The sequence below is a fragment of the Rousettus aegyptiacus genome, unplaced genomic scaffold, assembly GCF_014176215.1.
Source record: "Rousettus aegyptiacus isolate mRouAeg1 unplaced genomic scaffold, mRouAeg1.p scaffold_m13_p_3, whole genome shotgun sequence".
Lineage (NCBI taxonomy): Eukaryota > Metazoa > Chordata > Mammalia > Chiroptera > Pteropodidae > Rousettus > Rousettus aegyptiacus.
This window is the reverse complement of record NW_023416306.1, coordinates 125,131,295-125,147,508: the sequence shown is the minus strand read 5'-3', so window position 1 is coordinate 125,147,508 and position 16,214 is coordinate 125,131,295. Positions and strand designations below refer to the sequence as shown.

The following is a 16,214-nucleotide window of genomic DNA, read 5'->3' as shown; positions in this document are numbered from 1 at the left end:
TAGGTTGTTGAAAATGTTCTACAACTAGATAGTAATGATCATACAACTTTGTGAATACATTAAAAACCACCGAATTATACACTTTAAAAGGTGTCCGTGAATCTATTAGCCATCACTACAGATCCCTATCGGTCAAGACACCCTGATTGTACTCTGCCTTTGCTTCCCATTATAGTAGCTATGTTCTGCCATCTGTCCTTTGTTGTTCAGGAATTCTTTTATTTCTAGTTGATTCTAGGGAGCCCTATTGCAGTAGCATCTTCTGTCAATTTCAGCCTATAAAGGGCAAACACCACTGAGCTTTTCAAAGATGTCAGTGGCCTCGCCAGTGCATTTTTCTCACCAGTGCCTCAGTGAAAGGAATATCATCAGGGCCTTCTGGGTAATATAAGTAGATGATGGCTTCTCCAGTCTCGTTATAAGTCCATTCTAACCTCAGAAGGGCAGGATAGAGGGAGTGAAAAAATTAGAAGGAAAGCCAAGACATTGATAGATTTTAAAGTGGGCCACCAGATTTAATCATGAGATTTTCTGAAGAGACTTTTAAATGTTTTTTTAAAAACTATTATTTTAAAATGACTTTGGACTTAGAGGAAAGTGTGAAAATAATAATTTTCATATACTTGTTGCCAAGATTCTATAAGTGTTAACAGTTTACCACATTTATTTTAATTCCTCTCCTCTCTATATGTATGTATGTATATGTATGTATTTATATACACATGAACACACATTGTTTTTCTAAACCCTTTGAGAATAAGTTGCCCACATGATGCCCTTTACCCCTAAATATTTCAGTGTGCAAATCCTAAAAACAAGGATATTCTCTTTCATAAATGCAGTATAATGATCAAGATTAGAAGGTTAAGACTGATATAATATTATTGTCTGATCTCAGATTTTATCCAAATTCTACCAAGTCCTATTAACATTCTTTAGAGTAAAAGATAAAATTTCGTTCTTTCTAATCAGAGCAAATCTAGAATCACATTTGAATTTAGTTGTCATGTCTCTTTGGTTTCATTTATTCTGAAGCAGTTCCTCAGTCATTACCTTTCACAACCTTGATATTTTTTAAGAAAACTGGTCTGCTGTTATGTAAAATGTCCCTTATTTTGGGTTTGTTTAATGCTTCTTCATGATTAGATAGATTCAGGTTCCTACTGCAGAAATCATGTGTCAGTTTTATTTACAGATTCCTATTTTATTACATGTGTTACGCTCTATTACTGTCACCAGGACTGACCACATGATTTGTGGGGCCCAGTCCAAAACCAAAATGTAGGCCTTATGTGGGGACAAGGAAGTTAGTCTCCTCATGAGTCCACCACTCCAACCCCGGGCAAAATGAAAAACCCCCAAGAAATTGCAACCTCCATCCTGAGGTGTTCTTGATTCCTGTGTGGTGGTGGTGGAAGAAGGCCTCTGATGAGTGGCACATGGAATGTGTCATGGACTGCCAGACTAGGGGCAGGAACACCTTCCCTCTTGCCCACCCCATGTTGCTGTTGTACAGGTGCTCAACCCTGACCGCTCCTGCACCCATGCCCAGGCTCCTGCCTGGGTGGAAGGTGATGGTGGAATGTGGGCCTCTTTCAGCCACGGTGACCCAGCCACTGTCCCGGAGCAAGGCAGTGAATGCAAGGCTTGGCAAGGTCCAGGGGACCAGGAATAAGGAGTGGGCAGTGACAGGAGTGAGAACCACATGTGAACAGAGGCTCCAAGCCCCTGGGCATGCTCCATTGTGCCATTAGATTTCACTTATAAAACATAAATTTAAAGACATTTTTAAAAGAATTTTATGACAGTAACTGTAGAGCATTAAAATTCTGAGTGCAGGGCTCTGTATGACATATGAAATATATCACCAGGAAGCCAGCCCTGACTACCACTATTTATTTTAATGTTCAAATTGCCCCAGATTTGGCCAATGGGAGCCTTTTCAAGCTGACCACTGAGGTTTTTTTTTTTTTTTTTAATGTTTATTTCAGACATGAGAAGTAATTTTTAAACGTTATCTGAAAATTTTGTCCAGTTTAATAAGTATAAAACAAGACTTCTAAAAAATTTACAACTAGGTATAAAATGTTTTAGAATATACTTTGACATTCAAAGTGGGTATGTTTCAAAATAAATTTTGTTAATGTAGTTTTAAAACAATATATTCACAGTCCTGATAAGAATAAGCAAGTGCTTACCCGAAGAACTGTCCTCCCCAGGATGGTTCCTGTGTCCTTTTGACATGTACATGTCATTCTCTGAGCACTCCTTTACTTTCTGGCTCATCCTTTTCTCTCCTAGACCAAGCTATGAATCAAGAAGTACTGGTTCTTCTTTATAAATGGAAACAATATTCACATAACAAAAAATCATTAACCATTTAAATTAATACAGTTCCGTGGCGTTTAGTACATTTGCAGTGTCGTGCAACTATCACCTCTTTTGAGCTCCAGGACATTTTTATCACCCAAAAGGAAGTTTTATGTGCAGTGAGCAGTCACTCCATGTTTCCCCTTCCCTCACCTCTGGCAACCAGTCTACTTTCTGTCTCTATGGATTTACCTATTCTGGATATTTGGATATACCTATTCTGGTATTCTGGGTATAAATGGAACCATACAACAGGTGACTTTTTGTGACTGGCTTCAAGGTTCATCCATGTCGTAGCATGTTATCAGTACTTCATTCCTTTTTATGGGATGAATAATATTCCATCGTATGGCTATACCATAATTTGTTTATTCATCCACTGATGGACATTTAGGTTGTTTCCACCTTTGGACAATTGTAAATAGTGCTCCTATGAACATTTGGGTACAAATATTTGTTTGAATACCTGTTTTTAATTCTTTTGGGCATATTTCTAGGAATGGGACATATGTTAATTTTCTGTTTAACTTTTTGAAGAATTGCCAGATTGTTTTCTAAAGTGCCTTTAACATTTGCATTCCCATTAGTAATGTACAAGGTTCCACTTTCTCCACATTCTCACTAACACTTATTTTTATTTTCTTTTTTCAAAAAGTTACGGCCGACCTAGTGGGTGTGAAGTGGTATCTCATTATGGTTTTGATTTGCATTTCCCTAATGATAAATGACCTTGAACATCTTTTCACATGCTTGTTGACTATTTTTAAATCTTCTTTGGAAAAATATCTGTACAAGTCCTTTTCCCACTTTTTAATTGGCTTGCTTGTCTTCTTTGTTGTTGAGTTGTAAGAGCTCTTTACATATTCTATATTCTATATTATTATCAACTATGTGATTTGCAAATATTTTCTGTAGATCATGTTTTCACTCTCTTGATAGTGTTCTTTAATGCACAAAATTTTACAATTTTGATCAAGTCTAATTCTTCCATTTTTCTTTTGTTACTGTGTTTTGTTACCAAATCTAAGAACTCATTGCCAAATCCAAGGTCATGAAGATTTATGCCTATGTTTTCTTCTACAAGTTTTATCTGCTGTAATGGAGGTCTTTGATTTATTTTGAGTTACCTTTATATGTGGTGTGAAGTAAGGGTCCAACTTCTTTCTTTTGCACGTAAATATCCAGTTCTTCAAACACCATTTATGGAAGAGACTGCTCTTTCAATGTAGTCTTGGCACTCTTGTTGAAAATTAATTGACCGTAGATTTATGGGTTCATTTCTGAACATTCAAGTTTGTTCTACTCATTTATGTGTTTTTCTTTATGTTAATGCCATACTGTTTTGATTACTGCAATTTTGTATTAAGTTTTGAAATCAGAAAGTGTGAGTTCAACAATTTTGTTCTTTTTAAAGATTATCTTGGTTATTTGGATGGAACTCTTTGCAATTTCATATGAATTTTAGGATCAACTTTTCTGTTTCTGCAAAAGTGCTGCTTGGTGATTTTAATAGATTGCTTTGAACCTGTAGATAGTTTGGGGATTATTGCTGTTATGATATTATGTAAAAATGAACATAAATTATCTTTTCCAAACCATGAATACTAAATATCTTTTCATTTGTTTAAGTTTTCTTTAATTCCTTTCAGTAGTCTTTCATAGTTTTCAGTGTAAAGTACTGCACTCCCATGGTTAAATTTATTCCTAAACATTTTATTCTTTTTTGTTATTGTAAAATGGATTATTTCCTTAATTTTCAGATTGCTCTTTGCCGATGTATAGAAATACAACTGTTTTTTGTGTGTTCATTTATTAGCTCTAATAGTTTTCTTGTAGATTCTTTAGGATTATATATATATAAAATCATGTCCTTGATAGTTTTTACTGGAAAAAAAGTAGTTAGATATCAAGATTTGAGTGCTAAATGTGTTCATGACTACTGTGATATAATTGCTTCTAGGACCTTAGCAGACAGTGCTGGTTAAACATGCATACATGCATATCTTTATGTAATTCTATTTCTATCTATTCAAAATCATAAGTTCTGACTGATACCTCCAATTTCAATCCTATTAGTAGTGATATTGGAGCAGGGATTCTGCATGTTTCGAGCTGCAGCCTATAGTGTCAGAGAAGCCCCAGGATGGGAAGCAAGAGGTGTACCATGACCAATTCTGTGGCTCTACTAAGAAGTGGTATAGACAGGATTTTGAACTGGTACACAAGATATATTCAACGCAGTTTCTGCAATAACTTGCTCTCCTTGCTTTCCTCCTACCTGTCCGGGCACTCTTTTTTCAGACTCCTTTAGCTGAGTGATCCTCTGGGTTTTATATGAAGACCCCTCTCTGCTCACTTAGTACATTTTTTAGACTAGCTCACTGACTCTCATGTCTTTGAGTACCTTTTGGATAATAGCTCCAATACATTCTTCTGTGCTTCAGATGAACTTATTCAACTTCATACTAAACAGTTTCACTTGGATGTTCTGTGGTGCCAGTATGTCAAAGTTAAAATGTCCTAAACTTGCTCATTATGGTCTATTTCACCTTCCCTCCATGTGGCAACAGGGCTTTCTTGCTTTTGCTCAATGGCTCCTAGTTGTCTAAATAAGAAACATGGACACCTCCATAGATTCTTCTCCCCGCATCACCCGCTAAGATCATGTCTGCTTGAATCACTCTCCTAGATATCTCAGATTTATTGATACGTCTTTATCCTCCTGGCCACTGCTTTAAGTCAGATCAGTTTTATCCCTCATTTGGATTTCAGCATGCTCATCAGCCTCTCAAACCTATTCTTAGCTTTACAGTCATTAAGAAAATGGGTTCTAAGTTTTACTCTTTGCTGTGGAACTTATTAGCTATATGATCTTGCCCAGGGTGCTTAATCACTTTAAGGCTGTTTTCTCATCTGTAATATGAGGTTAAGAATAGTACTTATTTCATAGGGTAATTGTGAGAAGTAAATGAGGCACTACGTATAAGGTTCTCAGCATGTTGGCTGATTCATGGTCAATGGTCAATAAATGTTAGCTATTATCCTTATAATCATTCAAGTATTCATGATCCAGCCTCTTCTTATTTCTCCAGTTTCTTCTCTGATTGCTTCCTTCTACTCAGTTTTTCAGCTTTTCTGAACTTCTTTCAGTTGCTCAAATTTCTCATGCTCTCTTTTCCCTCCAGGCCCTTCCTCTGCTCTCTTTTTCTTGAATTCTCTTCTCCCTCACCCTGCCACCTTATCCATCCTTCTTAATATATATGTCACTTTCTCTGAGATGTCTTAATTTGGTGCCACTTATCTGTGTTTCATTGATATGCTTTAATTTCCCTTAGATGGGATTTTATTTCATTGACCTGAAGTTAACTGCTTACTGGTTCAGCTTTCAATCTCCCTGAGGGCAGAAACCCGTTTACCTCTTACTATTGCCTCTCCGGTACCTAACACAGTGCTTGACTCACTGAATGAATGCATGGGTCACAGCACCACTGTCTGTTTTCTGATCTCCTGTCTGGCAAGCTCTTGGTGACAACCCTGACTGCATGGAGTGGAGATGGCTGCAGTGGGGGCTCTCCCAGTCTCCTATCAGCCATTATCAGCTGCTGCATTGTTGGCCTCCCAAATCTTAGGGGCTGCTGTTCCTGTCTTAACCTCCACCAATAACAGTACGATGGTCCATCTCTCACCTGGGCAACATCCCTTGAAACCATCATCCTGTGGTGAAATCTGTTACCCCTAACTCTGAGATCAGTGTTGTATACTTGTCTGGAAATATTAGATTGAATATATATTCACTATTTGGCAATTTCATATGGTTATTCTATGTGTGATTTTGTAAATTGGACACATATATGAGAAGCTAATTGTACTGTAATGTAAACTGTGAGTAGTTACAGACTGGATGGATAGTGGGGGTTGGGCAGGTGGGCCTGGGACAATTAGAATTTGTGGTGCCAGTAGAGGCATATCGGTGAGATGAAGCATAAGAGATTCCAATCATTTTGCTCTATTTAGAAGTGGAATTATTTGGTTCAGAAGCGCGTTGCCACAAGAATAGGTCCAGGGCCACTGTTCAGACTTCCAGGACACTGGAGGAGAAATTTGGCTCCCTTTGAGTGACCTGAAAGAACCTGGTGGCCTGAACTTACTTTCCAGCAGGTCCCAGCAGGCCCACGCAAACCCGTCGGGATTGAGAAGCCGCTAGGGGGCAGCAAAGGCTCGCAGACGATTCCTCACTGTATTTTGCTTTTTTTTTTTTTCTTTAATGAATTGCTCTAACACTCTCTTAGAAATTTAATTTAGAGTTATTTTAGAATTCGAACCAGACTGTACGACCAGAGACCCAGTTTGTCATTTCCTTCTAGAAATTATTTCCAAGAATGGCAGCGCTTTCCCTGGTCCCAGGAAGGCCATGCCCAGTCCGACCTGAGTGAGGAGCTGGTGAGGCCAGATGGACGACGGCAGAGCCGGACGCCGCGCGGAGCCGGCCCCAAGGAGCACCCCAGGCCTCAGGAGCCCCGGGTGGGCTGACTTTACAGCTGCTCAGCACCGCTGGCTACAAGGTGCAGACACCGATCTGATGCCCTGAAAACACGTTTTAAAAAGTGGCTTTTGGAGGAGATCTGGTGAGGGACACCAAACCATACGTCGCAGCGCACTGATCCTGAAGCAGTTTGCAAATGTTATCCGTGTCACAAAACGAAAACAATTCCCTAGGGTTTCTGCGCCTTCCAGGAAAGGGCAATAGAGACCTGGCTTGGGCCAAAGGAGGCGAGCGGGACCTTTCCATGGCTCAGGGCACCACTTGGCAGGTGCAGGGCGACCGAGATCCGCGCGCGAGGAGGCGCCTGCACCGAATCGGGCGGGGTCGCTCCTCGAGGTGACAGGAGGAAGCGGGAGGTGGAGGGCAGAGAGGAGGTCCCGCCCCCACCTCGCTCTCATTTACGGGAAGTGATGTGGGGCCAGACGGAAAATACCCGCCAAGGACCCAAAAAAGGCCAGCAGCGGGTGGCCGCGGCGCGAGCTGAGGCAGAGCAGCGTGCGGACAGCGGGAACAGAGAGCCGAGCCAGGTGAGGTGGGCGGTTGCGGAGGTCCGGGAGGCGCGCTCTGGCCGCGGGGGTCTGCGGGGTTCCTCTTCATCCCGGAGGGCCGAGTAGGGTAGCAGGCGAGGGGCGCGTCTGGCCCCCAGCTGCGATGCAGGCTGCGGCTCCTTCCCTCCCCACCTCTAGGCGGCTGAGCTCGCCAGAAAAGTTGCTTTGCTGCTTCTGGGCCCTGGATGGCCATTGCACAGACCTCACGATGACAACTGCTGGGGATGGGGGTCAGCTTGGGCGAGGTGATGAGGAAGTGTAGTCCCAGGTTGGGACCACGGCTGAGGTCTCCTCAGGGTGGTATACAGGTGCTAGGATCCACATCTGTCGGGGAGGAAACTTCACTGGCAGAAGAGGAAGGTCCCAGACCTCCAGCACTTCCCTTTAGTTCTTTCCTCCCTGTCGTTTTTACTTGAATTATTGAAAGTCTTTACACCTTTGTTGGCCAGGGCCTGGAAGGCAAATTGGAGGGGCAGGAGAGGGTTCTCCCTTCTCCTGTCAGACAGAAAGCCCTACCTTGCAGCTAGGCCCTCGGGTACAGGCTTATGGTAGGGCTAACGTGATGATGAGTTTCTGTAACTATTGCCAAAGGCTTGACACTATCCCAATATATCATCTTGTGAGCACTTGACTTTTGCCTTCCCAGTCTGGCCACATGGGCTACACGGCTCAGAACCTCTTGAAATGGGATTCTCTTCCTTACCTCTGTGGGCTAACAGCTGTTTTCCCCTACTGGATAGACTCTTTATGGTTGGCTCATCGTTCACAGGTTGGAAGGGGCGAGTATTGTTACACTATATCAGTTTTCTGTGACTTACTGATTTAATTTGTTGGTGCTTCGCTGTTCCTGTTCTTTCATCATCTTCTTAAAAACTCACTTTAGTGGGGGAAACACAGTCTGGAAAATAGGGTTTCTACATATGGTTAGAAATGAAGAAAGGTTAAAATAATGCTGAAAGAACTTGCTTCTGTATTTTATGTTGTTTCTCATTCCCACTTTCTTCCTTTCATTCTTCTTCCCTCTCTCCTTCCTTCCCTCTCTTTCTTAATTTTCATGACATGCTTTGATTTTTTATTTTAATGACATATAATTAATTTTTCCTTTTGTTGCTTGCGCTTCTGGTGTCAAATCGAAGAAAGTATTGCCAAATCCAAAGTCATGAAGATTTATGTCTATGTTTTGCATGTGGATATCCAGTTCTCCTAGCACTATTTGTTAAAAAGACTGTTTTGTACCCTTTAAATTGTCTTGGCATCACTGTTGAAAGTCAATTGACTGTACATGTGAGGGTATATTGCTGGATTTAAATTCTACTCTATTGACCTATGTCTATTCTCATGCTAATACCACACTATTTTGATTATTTGTAGCATTGTACTAAGTTTTGAAATAGAGAAGTATGAGTCTTCCCACTTTGTTCTTTTTCAAGATTCTTCTGGCTATTCTGAATCCCTTGAATTTCCACATGAAATTTAGGATTCTCAATTTCTCAATTTCTTCTGTCTTGGTTTTAGAACAGGTGTAAGGATTTGGGAGTGGGCAACGATCTCTAAGAACCAGACTCTTGCTTTATCCTTTCCCAAACCTACTTTTCCTTTTATCTTCCCCATCTCAATGGCAACGTCACCCAGATGCTTAGGCTAAACACCCTAGAGTCACCCTTGATTCTCTTCTTTCTCTCATTCCCGTATCTAGTCCCTCAGCAAATCTTACTGGTTCTACTTTGAGAATATATCTATGGTAATAACCATTTCTTACCACGTCTACTGCTGCCATCAAGTTCCTATCATTTGTCACCTGGATTACTGAAAAAGCCTCCTTCAGGGCCAAACTGCTTCCACCCTCACCACTCTGCAGTCTATTCTCAACACAGCAGCCAGAGTCACTCATTTCTCTGCTCAAAACTCTCCATTGGCTTTTTATCCCAGGATAAAAGCAAAGTCTCGTCATGGGCTATAACCCCGTGTGGCTTCGTCTTCTATTACTCTCTCCTTTGTTTAGTCTGCTTCAGCCATCTGCACCTCAGGACCTTTGCACTTGCTGTTTCCGCTGTCTGGAATGCTCTTTCTTCAAATGTCTGCATAGTTTTCTTACTTATTTCATTCAGGGCAAGAGTCATTTCTGTAGAGAGGCCTTCTTGAACCATCTCATCTAAAATAGCATCCTTCACCCCTCCCATCATTTTCTGCTCCCTTGCTTTATTTTTCTTTTGAGTACCTGTAATACTAACTTGTCATCTCCCTACACCTCCCCCCTCCCCCCCGTACACACACACACATGCTTACACTCACAAATTTGTCTCCCACGTATAGAATGCAAACTCTACAAAGGTCGGGAATTTTTCTTGTTCACTATGGCGTGCATAGCGGTTAAGATGGTTTCTGGCACAGAGTAAGCGCTCAAAAGAATGTGCTGAATGAATGAAAAGGGAATCGGAGACTGAGAAATGGGGATCACTTTGCTATTTCTTATTATCCCTTCCCACTTGAAGAGAAGTAACGTCCATAGTTAAACTAACATCTAAGTTTCTCTTCTTCTATCATCATATTTCCCTTAAGATAATGGCCTGGCCCTCCTTGGGAAGAGAAAGGTCAAATAACTGGAAAGGTGAGGGCTCTGGGTCCTTTCTACATTGGCAGTCGGGGTGGGGGGGGGGGTCTCTTCTCTGAAACCTGGATAGCTTGTGCTGGGCATTCAGCGCCTGTCTCCAGTGATTCAACCCCCTGTGCTGGTCTAGGGAGAGGGTGAAATTCCTTCGAAATCCAAGAAAATGGAAATTTATTTCTTGATGAATACTTTGTATTGCAGTGAATTAATCTTTCTTTGGCATCTAACTAAAATTCCAACTCGGACATTCATTTTGACATTTAATTACATGACTACTTTAGACTGTCAACTGTTTATGTATATATCCTTATTTCCATGACTAGATTGTAATCTCTGGAGGCAGAGCATGACTTTAGCTCATTTTTGAGTTTTCTACTGCAGGTATCTTACACAAAAGAAGTGTTCAATAAACTTGCTGAATGTACCAGGAAGTTAATGAATAAACCTGGATTTACCTTTATCATTGGAAACCTGTAGTCCATGCTTTTAATTTTTCTTAGCCAATAGCTGCAAGTACTTGTTTTAACCCACCTCGTTCTGATGCTGCTGATAGAGCAGTATTGGCTACAGCTGAGTGGGTCTTCCTACTGCCCTTTCCTAGTGAGAATTGAATTAATTGGCTTATAGTGTATGGTAATTAATCTTCTGTGTTATTTTTAAAATGGAATCTGCCTTCCATTGTTATTTAACCTTTCTTGGAATGTGCCCTATTTATATCTTCACAGCAAAATATGAAAAAAGATATTTTTTTACATACGTATGAGAAATACGTATATTTATATATATCATTAATAAGTTATGATAGGTTTGCTACCTCCTCAAAAATGAAACAGGGCTTGCATGTTCAAAGTGTGATCCCCTAATTAACTAGATGAAGGGAATCCTTTCACAATGTGCATGTATGTTAAATCCCTATGATGTGCACTTTAAATATCTTACAATTTTCTGTCATTCATACCTCAATAAAGCTGAAATTAAAAAAAAAAAAAAAAGTCCGAGTCCCTAAGGAGGAGCAAGATTGTCTTGCCATTGTTAAAACAGAGCACCTTCTGAAGAAAGAAAAATTTCCCTTTTTCTGTCTTTGCTTTTTATACCTTGTGCAGTTTTTGCTTGGACCGTATTTATTCCTCTGCTTCTTGGTCAGGAAGCTGGAGTTTATGATCTGGTTTCCCTTAAGCTGATTACCTTGGGAGCAGACATGAGCACCGAGTTGGAGGAAGAGATAAAGGGTTTGTAATTAACTTTACGTCCTTAGGGTGAGATGTGTGGAGCAGTGAGCGTTCAGCTTGCTTTGGCCTCCTGTCTGCTCATACAGTACAAAGGACACACCACATTCTTTTTCTTGTATGACTGAGGTCTACTGGCACTCATTTTTACCGTTAAGCAGAAGTTCATGCCCCACTTACTCAAGAGGAATGTTGAAGGTTATCCCTCTTTTCCTGGTGTTTTGTTTTGGTTTTTTTTGCCACTGTATGCACTAGTCTTGAGAAGGTCTTCTTCTATTTAGTGCCTCAGCCACTCTTAGAACCACCCACATGTATGGAATCAAAGTTTTGATTTTTAAAATTGAACTTTCAATGTGGGGTCAGAGATAGGGTGCAAGATTTAGTCAAAAAAATTTCATTTTAACTAAACAATGAATAATTTTTGCTATCAATATGTTTCATGCAATATTTGAGATATACTAAAAAATTTTTTTTGTTTATGAAAGGCAAATTTGTGTCTTATATTTAATCCGATAACCCTATTCTGGTAAACCCATGTTTATGCACAGGAAATGCATTGATCATGATAATGTTCAAAAAACTACCGAGTGGTGGCTCAGTTTGGTTACCGCGCATGTGTCCATCTTAAGGAACGAGAGGACTTGCAAACTCAATGAGTATTAGAACTAGAAGGAAGCTGGTGAAGACTGAGTTTTGCTCTAGATTTTTGTAGTTAAGGAAATTCACATCCAGAAACAGTAAGTCGCTTTGTAAGATCACACAGTGAGAGAGAGAGCCAGAGCTGGAACTCTAGGTGCGGTGGTTGGTCTGCTGCATGTCTTCCCTTCAGTGATTGTATGTAAGTCACTTATGTTTTCGTGTTGACCCTTAATTGCTTTTGTTGCCACCCTCCCATGATCATTCCGTTATCATGCTGTCCTTCCGTCCCCAGATCTACTATGCAGTGGGCAAAGCCATTCTCTTGAGACACCCTTGTCTTTCTTTCTGAGGGCCACATAACTGTTGAAAGCCACCATTTGGTCGTATTCCCTGTGATGATGCCAAACGCCTGTAGTTCAATGTGTTTTTATTCCTTTTAAGGTCTTATTAACATTTTTGTCCCTTTTGAGTTTTTATTGTAAGGTGCTTTGATTAAAGTGGACTTACTAAGAGTAATTCCACAGTAGCCAAGTACTGTTTTATTGAAAGCCTGTGTGCTTTGTGTGGCCTACCACTATGAAACACCTCAACCCTTTGTATTTTGGTAGAATAAATGTGGAAGATATGTGGTAAGGACCAATGTCAGTAGATAGGTATATGTGACTTGCCCTTTAGAGATGTGTCTTTATAAAACACTGGGTTATTTTATCATTATTTAAAAAAACATTTGTGCCTGTTTAGGAAAGCAGCCTTGAAAAGGAATATGTGTCCTCTGACTGCCACTAGAATACCGTATTTCAGAGCCACTAATCTTATTTTTTTCATAGCTTTGTCGATTAATTCATATAAAGCCTTACCAGTTGCCAGGTCAAAGCCTAATAATAAAGTTAGTTGCCAAGAGACTAAAAAATCTGTTTGTTCTTATAAACTGCAGTTCATCTATTCTGCCCTGATCCCACCACCAGGGCAGCTGATCAAATCTTACGTGGGGAACCATGTAGTTACGTATCTAGATTATTAAAAGCAAAGACAGGGTCTCAATCAGCTAACTAAAGCTGATGCTGAGGTATTTTTATTCTTGCTGTACTACTTCTAATAAGGAAAGAATGAGATGTAGAAACAGGTCATGATTTAAATGTTCACTTGAGATACCTAAAAATTTTTTAACGTAATCCATGGTTGCAGTCAGGATTTCTTTGTTTCTTGCAACATGTGATTACTTTTTATAATGAATCTTACCACTGCAAGGAAGTGATTGCAATCATGAGTGAAAGGTTTAGCAGCTTTTGAAAAGATAAGGTGTTGTCTTCCACTCAGATACTGGAGACCAAATGTGTCCAAACAAGCTGCTGGCTGTTCCTGGCTGGGCTTCTGTCATAATGCACAAGGCCAACTCTCCATCACCCCTGCTCTGCTTGGGCACCAAGGACTTTGAAGTGGTATTTCCTCAGGGAGCGACTCAGCCCTGTATTCCTGAGCTCTTGCTTGATTGTGGAGGAGCTGACAGGGTTAGTTTTTAGTCTCTACTACTGCTGATAATTAACTGTGATATTACATCAGTGTTTCTCAACTGGGGCTGATTTTGGCCCCTTCCTACCTGTGGGACGTTTGGCAATGTCTGCAGACATTTTTGGTTGTCATAACTGGCATTTAGTGGGCAGAGGGCAGGGATGCTGCTAAACATCTCATAGTGCACAGGACAGCTTGTCACAACAAAAGATTATACTGTCAAAAATGTCAGTGGTGCCGAGGCTGAGAAACCTTGCGTTAGACAGATCACTGAACCTCCCTGGCCTGCAGTTTCCCTAGTTACATATTCTCTCCATCATGTAAAGTTTCCAAGCCTAACTCCACCACTGTTGTCTTTCTAACCCTTTTCTTACCCCACTTCTAAGTTATTAAATGTGGAGTATGTCCCAGGCCTGAGGACCACTGCCCTCAGGGATCACAGGGAGTGATGTCCTCGTGGAGGGGCCAGATTGGCCATATGAGAGGAGTGGACCTTGTGGGGACAGCCTGTCAATAGGAAGTGAGAGCTGGGGCTGCAGAGCCTATCTGGGGTGTGATTCAGCATAGGTGGAAGCCTGCTGGATAGACCACAGAGAGTGTTGTGGCTGAAGGCGTGGTCCATAAATACCTCGGAGACCTGAGCTCGCAGTACCTTGGCATGGTGAGCTCCTGGCTGACCAGGAGTGTCCACTTTTCAAAGTTCCTGCTGGCCGCCACGCCCTTATGCCAGAGGTGCCTCAGATGCTAGAGTCTCGAAGGAACTGCACAGTTTCTTCATTAACACCCTGTTTCCTGCTTACCTGTAGCCTCTCTGGGAGGTTAAAAGTCAATGACAAAACCCCTACCCCAAGTTATCAACCCATTTCCCACCCAGGTTAGGAATCCTCATTGTTTACACTTACAGCATCATGTAACTTAAGGGCTGGTAGCACCTTAGAAACCATGTAGCCCAGCCTTCCTTCCATGTCAGAGGTTCAGAACTGTTTCCAAGGTCACATGGATAATTGATAGCAGAAAAGATTCTAGAAGATGGGTCTACCGGCTCCCCATCATGTTATTTCTGTGCCCCTATGCTAATATTTCTTTATTTTAACCAGTCATAAGATAGATAATCCAAAATCACCTTGTTTTGTTTTTCAAAGGAAGTGACGTTCAGACGGGACTTTACTATTAACTAGTGTCTCTTCTTAGAACCCTTCTGAAATATCACCGGAAGTGAAACAAGTGTATTATGATTTTCACCTCATTAAAGTCCAGAAATATCTCGTGCCTGCTATGGCTACATGCCAGCTACCAGTTAAAGACCATCATTTCTTGCTTATATTGCTGCTTTTCTGGTCCCAGTCTTGCCCTTGTCATGTGCTTGCCTCCTCCTAGTCCATTCCTCACACAAAGCCAGTGAGCTTTAAAAAGTATAAATCATATCATATGCTTCTTCTAGTTAAAGTTCCCTAGTCACTTCATACTGCAGTTGATACAATATCCAGATTTTCCGAACATGGTCTGTGAGGGTCCCTGTGATCTGAGCCATGCTGGTCTCCACGATCCCCACTCATCCCTGTGCCTCCATCGTCCAGCCTCATCTGCTTCCTTTCTGCTCCTTGGAAATGCCAAGCTCATTACTTCCTCAGAGCCTTTGTGCTTGCCCTTAACTCTTCCTCAATGCTTTGTCCCCAGATCCTCAGCTGGCTCGTCCCTTGGTTCATTCAGATTTAATTTCAAATATCACCCCCTGAGAGAGGCCTTCCTTGATCACTCTGTGGAAAAGAGCCTCAAGTCACTCTCTATCCTATTATTGTGTTATTGTCTTCACAGCACTTATTACTATTGGAAATTATCTTATTGTTCTTATCGTCTGTCTCTTCTTGCTAAAATGTTCTCTCTGTGAGGGCAGGGGCTTTCTGTTTTGTGAACTACTATATGCTTAGCACCTAGAATGATGCCTGGCTTGTGATAGATGCTAAATAATGAATGACTGATGGAGTAAGTAGGTAAATAGTTGGTATTAGAGAAGATGGCTTGACAAATTCAGTCCTATTTAATTCCTGTTGCGTCCTACATGTTGGACTTTATTTTTTAAACTAAAACCAGAATGTCCGTTTATTGATATATGAGAAATGGAACTGTTAAGCAACTAGATTCTTTGCTTTGAGGACTAAGGTACTCGCTTCCTGTAGTAAAAAAACTCCATGGGAAGCAGATATAAAAGGAGAAGGCTACTCGCTAAGTACAGACTCAGGGCACAGTGACTTAGAAATCAAAAAGATCGGAGAGCTCTGCTGTTGGAAGAGGCTTGAAAGATCACTATGGTTATGGCTCCTCAAAACTGGCTGCCCAGGAAAATCGCATAGGGAGATTTTATGTAAAGCACACCCACAAAAAAAAAACAACATATTTTTCAGTCTCTCCTTTGGAGATTGTAATTTGTCAGGTTTTGTGTTAGGTCTAGGGAATCCATGTTTTATTTAAAATGCTGCTATGGTGATGACGTTGAACAGCAAGGTTTGGGAACCCATGACTGAGCCCATCTCTGTTCCCAGATGAATAAACTGAGGCGCAAAGAGATCATGTCCCTCACTCAGAGCCACACATCTAGTGAGTGGGCAGATGGCACTCAACCCTCTCTGTCTTCTCTCTGTGCTGTTCATAAAACAGTGAATAAGACTCTCTGGAACAGAGGCAGCACAGACTCGGAAATTGCTGGTTTATTACTTTTTTCTTTATTTACACGTCACTAACCAATCTGGTATCAAACAGGAAATGCATACAGC

The 16,214-nt window shown here is 41.1% G+C and overlaps 1 protein-coding gene across 2 annotated transcripts in view; it reads left to right on the top strand.

Annotated features, from left to right (window-relative positions):
• The first annotated feature begins 7,294 nt into the window (after positions 1 to 7,294).
• The window catches only part of RAB27A (RAB27A, member RAS oncogene family), a 62,243-nt gene continuing 53,323 nt past the window's right edge, over positions 7,295 to 16,214 (top strand). Inside the window, exon 1 of one of the 2 annotated variants that reach the window (XM_016158166.2) lies at positions 7,295 to 7,440. The gene's annotated coding sequence lies outside the window, so the exon portion shown is untranslated. The remainder of the gene's footprint in view (positions 7,441 to 16,214) is intronic. The other variant, XM_016158156.2, reaches the window with a different exon arrangement.